Consider the following 9,020-nt stretch of genomic DNA (forward strand, 5'->3'; position numbering starts at 1 on the left):
ACGATTAAACTCACACTTATCTCTTCACCTGTGCCCACTGCCCTCCAATGTCCATTTCCCACCCACCTCTATAGCAGGCACTTTTCTTCTCTCTTCTTTTTGACTCTGTGGTTTACAACACTATTACTGGTAGGGTATCATGCATGTCACTCGAGTGCTCCCTTCTCTGTCCAATTCCCGCACTCCCTCCCATCCCCGGTGACAAGCTTCCTAATATAGAGCAGTTCTCTTTCTCTTCGTTTCCATTGCCTTTGTGTACCTGCCATTCTTCCATGATGTTTCTTTATACCCCATATCTGAGAGAGATCATTCTTGTTCCACTCCCTCTGACTCATTCTCTTCAGTTTTCTTGAAGCTGGGCAAAGGCTACAGGGAATCAGGGAATTCCAAGACACGCTGCCCGTGATTCTATTCCCCCCATCCATCTCCTCTGCAGTGCCTTCCACACTCTTCCTAATGATTCACCTTTGGAACACAAACGCTGAAGGACAGGGCAAGCTATTTTATGCTTGGGCTGTGATCTGTATATGGAGAAGGCCTAAAAGGAATGAATGGAGAAATACTCCCCACCATCAACCAGAGATGATGCCATGCAGTTCATAAACATTTGTGAAAGATATATGTATACGTATGTAACATTTGAGATGCTGTAACAAATAGCTCCAGCACTACTTGAGGCACTTGTGAATACAGCAGTGTATAAAGCAGACAAAGGACCATGTGTTTATTACAGATATCCTGTACTATGATCCGTTTCCTAAGTTGGAGTAATTTCCATTCACTTATATGGAAAATAAAATGCATTTGCAGAGGACCCCCCCAATATCCAAATAATCCATAAATGATAAAAGAACATACAGTAAAAGCAGGGGTGAGACTGGGCGGGAGACGGAAGCCTGTACGAAGTTTCCTGGAAAGGGATTCAGTGGGACCAATCTTGTCTCTGCCTTTACCAAATGCTGAAAAAAAGTCGAATTTCCCCTTTTCTGTTCTTTTGTTGTAAAAGCAGAATGCCCCTGCATTTCTTTGGCTTAACTGAAACAGAAGCCAATAGAGTTCTCCTGTAACAGCTAATGGGTTTAGTGGTGGGAAGTGCACACTGGTGGAAGGATGGGTGTATGGCTGAAACCCAACTGGGAACAGCTTTACAACAGTGTATATCATGGTGATTCAATTTTAAAAATAAGCTAATGGGTTTAGCTTGATCTTCTGTTGCTTTTGAGTCCCACCCAATGGTACTGTGGGGAGGGGCAACTTCCAGAGAGGAAGTTGGGGGAGTCCCCTGATTTTTAGGGGTTGCTCTGGATCGAACCCAGGATCTCACACACCAAGGTTGTGCTCTGTCCCTGAATCACATCCCCAGCCCCCAACGAAGCTGCATTTTGTTTTTGTTGTTGTTTGCCTCTGCATTCAGGACGGATTGAACCCAGGTCAGCGGCATGCAAGGCATATGCCCTCTCCTCTGTACTAGCTCTTCGCTCCTGAAGCTGCGGCATTTTAGAACCAGAATGAGTTTGCACTGCTTCGTTCTGAATTGAATTCATTCATTTAGAGACTCAGTGGCTAGAAAACTAAAGGCACCTTTCCACCCTTCCAGCCCAGCTCTCCAACCCCTAAGAGCTTCCAGGACACAGAATGGAGGTCAGCAGATGGGCTGAAAAAGCAAGGGCCGAGTTGGCTGATGCACAACTTCCCCAGGTGTCTACATCCTAGACGGCAAGAGCGCCTGTCTCATGGGTAAATGGTGAGCATGAGGAGAAGGAAAACTGAGACCCTTTGCAATCAACTTGGCCAGCGTTTATCCAGATCAATCAGAAACTGATTTCCATTTTTCATGCTGTAAGTGAATTTCATTGATTTACATATGCGTGCACATGCATTTCACTCCTATTGCTTGGGGACTGGAGCCATAGTACAGCGTGTAGGGTGTCTTGCACGTGGCCAACACCTGCATGTGATCCCCAGCATCCCGTATGGTCCCCCCTGAACCAGACAGGAATGCTGAGCTGGAAGGAAGTCTGGAGTACTGCTTGGTGTGTCCCCAAACAACAAAAAAATAAAGCTAGTTTATTGTTATTCAATGAGGTTCTATTAGCCATGGGCCTTCTACTTGCATTAACCGAAGAATCCATAAAATGAATCAATTATTTCACACTAAATGTATTACAGAAATGACTTAAGCTATGCTCCAACACATTTATCTTCTTTATGTAGGAGATGTGGATGGTGAGGTGGATCCAGCTGCTGAAATCTGTTTCATCTTTATGTTTCGATGTATGCAATAGCATTAAATTTCTTTTTTTTTTTTTGTTTTTGTTTTTGGAAAGAACGTGTCACACCTGCTCAGAGGACCACATGGTGAAGGGGGTGTTCTGGGGCTTGAACTTGGATCTCCCAATTGCAAAGCCTGCATTTTAGCCCAGGGAGCATCAAATGGACACCTGACCCCTCAAATGAATGCTTGCTCTGGCCATCTGTGCTCAGATGCATCCTTGCCGTCCCCTGCTCTTCTCTTGTACTGTCGAGATGTGTTCTGCCTCAGTTTGTCACTCAGAGTACGTTTCGAGGCCACTGTGATGTCCAGTTCTTCCAAGTGAGTGACACAGACTCAAGGAACTCCAAGTTTTCTTTGCTCCCCAGCCCAATTCTCTAAGCTGGGCTGCCTGGCAGAGCCCTCACTTGTGTTTTGCTGTCTGCCATCAAACCTGTAATCAGGTGTCTCTAGTGTTTGTCCCATTGCAGGGGTGGGAGTGTCCCAGCTGGTGCTCTGGGGCCTGTGCGCACCTGATGGAGATTCTTGGCCAATTGGGTCAGCCAAGTGAGCGCCTGAGAATGAGGTGTTGTCCAGGTCCCATGGGGCTGCGACAACTGGGTCACACCCAACTGTGGTGGGGGACAATATGGCACTGGAGTTTGAACCATCCTTGCTCATAGGCATGACAAGAGCCTGACCTCCTATACTAGCCCTTTAGCATTTCTTCCATTTGGGGGAACGCAAGGCTCTGAGCTCAGGGTTCACTCCTGGTGATGTTTAGGGGACTATCTGTGGTGCCGGGGATCTAAGTGGGGTTGGTCTGGTCCAGGATAAGTGCCATCGCTTCTATACTACCTTTCTGGGCCCTGCTTCTCCCAGTTTTTAATGCATGAAATAGTCTTTTTTCATCTTTGGATTTACTGGTGTGTGTGTGTGTGTGTGTGAGAGAGAGAGAGAGAGAGAGAGAGAGAGAGAGAGAGAGAGAGAGAGAGAGAGAGAGAGAGAGAGACTGGCCAGGGATGGGGGTGAATAGGGAGAACTTGGCCATCCTTTTTGGCTTCTATCTTCATTCTTCACCTACAACTTCTTCAGCTTGTGAATGTGAACCCCATCAAAGAAGTTGGCCACATAGTATCCCATTGTGTGTATATATCACTTCCTGACCCATTCATGCACATTTGGCCATTTGGGTTGTTTCCATATCTTGGCTATTGTATTGAGTGCGGCAATGAGCATAGGTATGTATAATTCCTTTGAATTAATGTTTCTGTTGTTTGGAGATAAATGCCAAGAAGAGGTAACACTTTGATGTTATGGGAGTTAGGAAGGGTTGGAAGGGAGAGGTGCTGGGGTCCTTGGGAGAGGAAAAGGTTGCACTAGTGATGGGTGCGGTGATGGAATTATATGCATGAGAGACCATTATAATAGCTTTGTAAGCTGCAGAATCTCAATAAAATTTTTTCTTTTAAAAACAACAATAATGGGGGCTGGAGTGATAGCACAGCAGGTAGGGCATTTGCCTTGCACGTGGCCAACCTGGGTTCGATTCCCAGCATCCCATATGGTACCCTGAGCACTGCCAGGAGTAATTCCTGAGTGCAGAGCCAGGAGTAACCCCTGTGCATTGCTTGGTGTGACCCAAAAAGCGAAAAAAAAAACCCAAATTTGGTGGTGGGAAGATGTAATGGTGGTGGGATTGGTGTTTGAATATTAACTGTAATCAAACATTGTGAACCACCTTATAAAGTAAAAAAATAAAAAAATAAAACCAACAATAAAAACAAAAGGAGAGTGGGGAAGAACGTAGAATTTGCACTGGGTTTGGAGGACCTAGCTGTTGCCTTGGCTCTGTGCATTCCATGGAAAAGCTGGTGCGCAGTGACCTGTCATATGGTTAATGCAGAAGGGTCCCCTGTCAAAGCTTTGGCACTTGCTGGGTTAAACAGTCAAGTGGTTTAATGCTAAATCTCCCATAGACTTGAATATTCTAGTGTGCATTAACCTGACTAGTGGGAGATATACACAGAAGAGGTTATTTTATTACAGAAGGCCCTTTCCCAAGGTATATTTCCACCTCCCACAACTGTCTTATACAACCCAGTTTTGGGGGAGGGGACAAAAGTTGGGTTACACCCTGTGATGTTCAGGTGTAACTTCCAACAGGGCTTGGGGGAACCATATGTGGTGCTGGGGATCAAACTTGGGTCAGTCGCATGCAAGGCACTTACCAATAGCCCCACATTTTGACTTGAAATGATGTTTGTACTACAGATACCAGCACCAGTGTCTAAGATGTCCCAGTATTAATAATCGAAGGAGCTGGCGACTTGCATTCCCAGAGGGGAAAATGCAAGGGAGAATTGGGACCTGGATTCTGAGGCCACCAGCCTGAATCTTGAGCATCAGTAGGACACATCTTTATGACTTGGTTAGTTAGGGTTGTGGCTGACTGAATACGGATGAGTCCGTGGCAAGAGGCCTGCAGTTAGGGTTTGATTTCTCATCATTCCAGAGTCCCACAGGACATGCTTTAGGGATCCTGGACATAGCACTAAGTGTGGTGTACCAGAATAAACAGGATGGACCGGGGGTCAGTCCCGAGGGATAGGAGGCAAGCCAGTGAGCTTAGCTGAACCTCCGCCCTTTATCTGCAAGAATCTGGAGTTTAATGAGCTTTACATAGGGCTGTTGTGAAAGGAAATGAGGTATGGAAAAGTGCTATCAGATAGCAGCTCATCAATTATGTTAGTCTTCTTTAGTCAGCTTAATTTAATGTGCTCTCCCATTAATATTTTTCCGTTTCATTTTCCAAATTATAATCGGAAAAAAAGGGGGGGTGTGTTTGGGCCATACTAGCAGTGCTCAGGGATCACTCCTAGAGATACTCAACCATAAGTGGTGCTAGTCAGGCCCAAGCAAGGCAAGTGTCTTACTTACAGTACTATATCTCTGGCCCCAACGTAAGAGCCTGAAGTTATTTTGTAACTGCAGAGTATAAAGAATTCCCATGTACTCTTCACTGATTTTCTCAAATGTCAAAGCATAATTTCAAAAACTGGAAAATATTGGTTTTATCAATGTTATATAATATATATCATTCACATGATGGTAGATAATATATAAAACATATGACATATACATTATAATGGATATCACTGTCACTGTCCTCCCGTTGTTCATCGATTTGCTTGAGCGGGTCCAGTAACATTGTGAGATTTGTTACTGTGTTTGGCATATTGAATACATCACAAGTAGCTTGCCAGGCTTTGCTGTGCGGTCAAGATACTCTCAGTAGCTTGCCAGGCTCTCAGAGAGGGATGGAGGAATCTAACTTGGGTCGGCCATGTTGGCTGCATGGAAGGCAAAAGCCCTACCTGCTATGCTATGGCTCCAGCCCTAATGGACATCATTACATACAATATCAGATGGTAATCTACATATCGTAACAAACTTTAACTGTGAGTCCATGGATGCCGAACTGTTAATTCAAGAGCCAAATAAGAATCACATGCTGTGCAGTTGTCTTCCTTTGTCCTGACTTTCCACGATCTTTTGTGGGGGGTATGAGGAGTCTGGGGGCTGCTCCTGGCTCCAGTGGGCTGACTGGGGATTCACCACTAGCTGGTAATACAATGTGGCTAGGAACCAGCAAAGCAGGAGGCCACACCCAGCCATGCCATGTGCAGGGACAAAGTAGTGTGGGGATTTGAACTCCAGCTCTTGTGTATGAAAGACATGTGCCCCTGACCCTGGAACCACTTCCCTGACCCCAATCTTCTATGTTCTTAACTAGCTTTTGTATTTCTTGTTCCGGAATCTCCTCAGAGGTCCAGGGCCAGGCAGGGAGAGAACCAATTCGGCTCCCTGTGCATGCCAGGCCCGTGCTCGAGACCTCTGGCCCTGACCCAACTAGTCAGAAGACCCCAAGGCAGTGAACCTGTAGAAAACTCTCCATCTGGGCCCGATGCTGCCTCACAGTTCCATTCTGCACTAAGATAGTGAAGGTCAGTGTTGAGTCTGTCTTGGAAACAGCATCCTGGTGAAGTACACAAAACTCCAATAGAAATACTTGGGTGCAAAAATCTCCTTTGAGACTGTGTGATATTGGCTGGTGACTCAGTTTCCTTGCCAAATGGACGCATGCTATTATCTGTTGTCCTTTTTACACTACTCTGGTCCAAGGGGACCCTGAGGTGCTGGGACTGAAACTGAGCTCCTGCATGTGAAGTATGCATTCCAGCCCTTTCTCATATCTCCTGCCCCACTAGTAACCATTTAAAATATTTAGGGCATCTTTGTGGGCCACACGTGGTGATGCTCAGGAACTATTCCTGGCTGTGTGCTCAGGGGGACCATATGTGGTGCTGGGGATTTGAACCAGGATTGGCCACACTGCAAAGCCACAGAAACTCCTGGACTGTCTCTCCAGCCCCACTAGGACTTATTTCATAGGGTTTCTGGGATTATTAAAGGACTAAACAAACACACAGCCGGCCATTAGAGTAGTGTCCTGCCGCAGTCTGTGCTGTACTAACTAATATAAAATGGGCTTTCAGTGGCTTTGTTAGGCAGAAAATGTGTCCTTGCACGTTGATGAAGAGCTGAAAGAGGCTGCTGGCATTTTAAGCTCTGAACATTCCGTTCTGTTCACCCCCAGAGTCAGGGTCAAATATCTGCCACCAGCAGAATTCGGACCCTCCAAGAAGTGCGCTCTTCCTTTTGGCCAGAGGCCTGCTCTGCTAGCATCGGCTCTCAGGATCCAGGGACCAAAGACACGTTTGAAAACCACAACAGCGCTTCAAGGAACCTAGTTTCCTATTCCAGGAACCGAGCCATTTCCCCACCCTTTCATTGCTTGGGAAAATGTAGGAAATAAATAACAAACGTGAAATAATGAAGACCCTCATCTTAGCCCCTCACCTTTGCACGGGTTGACTTAACCTCTCTTGTTGAAGATGCACTTACAATACTTACTTGTTGGCCAACCTGGGCTGACCTGGCAGTGGAGCTGGGAGGGATCTGCCCAACAAGATGGTGCGCGCGCGCGTGTGTGTGTGTGTGTGGTGTGTAGAGGGTGTGGAGGTCGAGGGAGGAAGCCTGGAGAACTAATTCCAAGAAGGTAGACTCTAAAATTCATCTACAAAAATGTGGTGCTCAACTGTTTAGACAGAGGTTAAGTGATTTTTTTTAAAAACTCGAAACTTAACATTGACAGAGATGCTTTCAACTACAAAGGCATCTTATGCAGCAGTTCAGAGCCCTGACCTCATGGAACCAACCTCTTACCACCAAGACACCACTTCAGAGACTAGAAGTGGCCTGAGATGAAAATGGTTCAAAGTGGCAACACGGAAATCTTCACATAGGTCTCACCTCCAAATATAGCACTCATTTCTCACTTAACAAAAACAAAGGAAATAGAGAGGCCATAGAGACAGTGCAAGTGCTAGAGCACATGGCTGGCATGTACAAAGTCCTAAGTGTGATCCCTGGTACCATATAGCCCTCCAGCAGAACTGGGCCCAAGTGGTCATGGGTACTGCTATGCTGGGTATCCTTGGGAGTATCCCTTGGGCTCCCAGCTGTACTATTAGAAAAAAAGGGATAAAAGAGATAGGCTTTTGATGTGTGAGGCCTCAAGTTCGATTTCTGGTACCACCCTGAATACTGCCAGATGTGACCACAGTGGCTCCCAGCACTGCTGAATCCAAGTAGGACTGCAACACCAGGCCTCCAACGTGGGATCCCCCTACCCTTCAAGAAAAGTAATTAAAAAAACAGGGAATGCGGTAAATGAGAGTCAAAGGTTAATATAACAGGAGTAAAGGCTACAAAAATATAGATGGAAATACAGAATAGGCCACACCACCTACTGTAGTGGAGTAATTTTTTGCAAAAGCAAACTGGTTTCAGTGGAACTTCTGACATGCAGAGGACATCTGCATTTGCAAAGTACATGGTTTAATTTTTTTCCTGAGGGTGTGGGGGTATGAACCCAGGGCCTCACACATGCAAGCAAGGTACATGCTCCATCACTGAGCCACATCCCACGCTCCTAGCTATACTCTTTTTTTCTTCAGGTTTTTGGGCCACACCCAGCATTCTCAGTGGCTACTCTTGGCCCAGTGCTTGGGGCCGCTCCTCATGGTGCTCAGAACACTGTGCCTTTCTGGGGACTAAACTCAGGCCTCCTACGTGGCACCTCTCAGTGCCACTTCAATCTAGCTGAATTTCTGTCTATGCAATAACAAGACAGTCTTACCGGATACCTTCAGAAATACAATAACCTCACCAAATTAGGTACTGCCCCAAAATGCCAACTGGATTCATACATAAATGGTTAAAGAGACAGATCTTAGTGCCAGAGAGAGAGCATAGTGGGTAAGGTGCTTGCCTTGCATGTGGCTGACCCAGGTTCAATCCCTGGCATCTCATAATCTCATATGACGCCCTTAGTCTGCCAGGAGTGATCACTAAGTGCAGAACCAGAAGAAGGCCCTGAGCACCGCCAACTGGAAGAAAGGAAGGAAGACAAAGGGAAAGAAAGAGAGGACAAAAAGGAGAAAGAGGAGAAAGAGAGGAAGGAAGGAAGGAAGGAAGGAAGGAAGGAAGGAAGGAAGGAAGGAAGGAAAGAAGGAAGATATGAAGGAAGGGAGTGAGTTAATCTTTTGTAAGTTGTACGGGAAAGAGGAAATGAGAAATATTTTCCATCACCAAATTGCTCCCATATTAATGTGTCAAACAGTGTTCAAAAAGAGTCTAAATA

The sequence above is a fragment of the Sorex fumeus genome, unplaced genomic scaffold (assembly GCF_029834395.1).
Source record: "Sorex fumeus unplaced genomic scaffold, SorFum_2.1 ptg000075l, whole genome shotgun sequence".
Taxonomy (NCBI): domain Eukaryota; kingdom Metazoa; phylum Chordata; class Mammalia; order Eulipotyphla; family Soricidae; genus Sorex; species Sorex fumeus.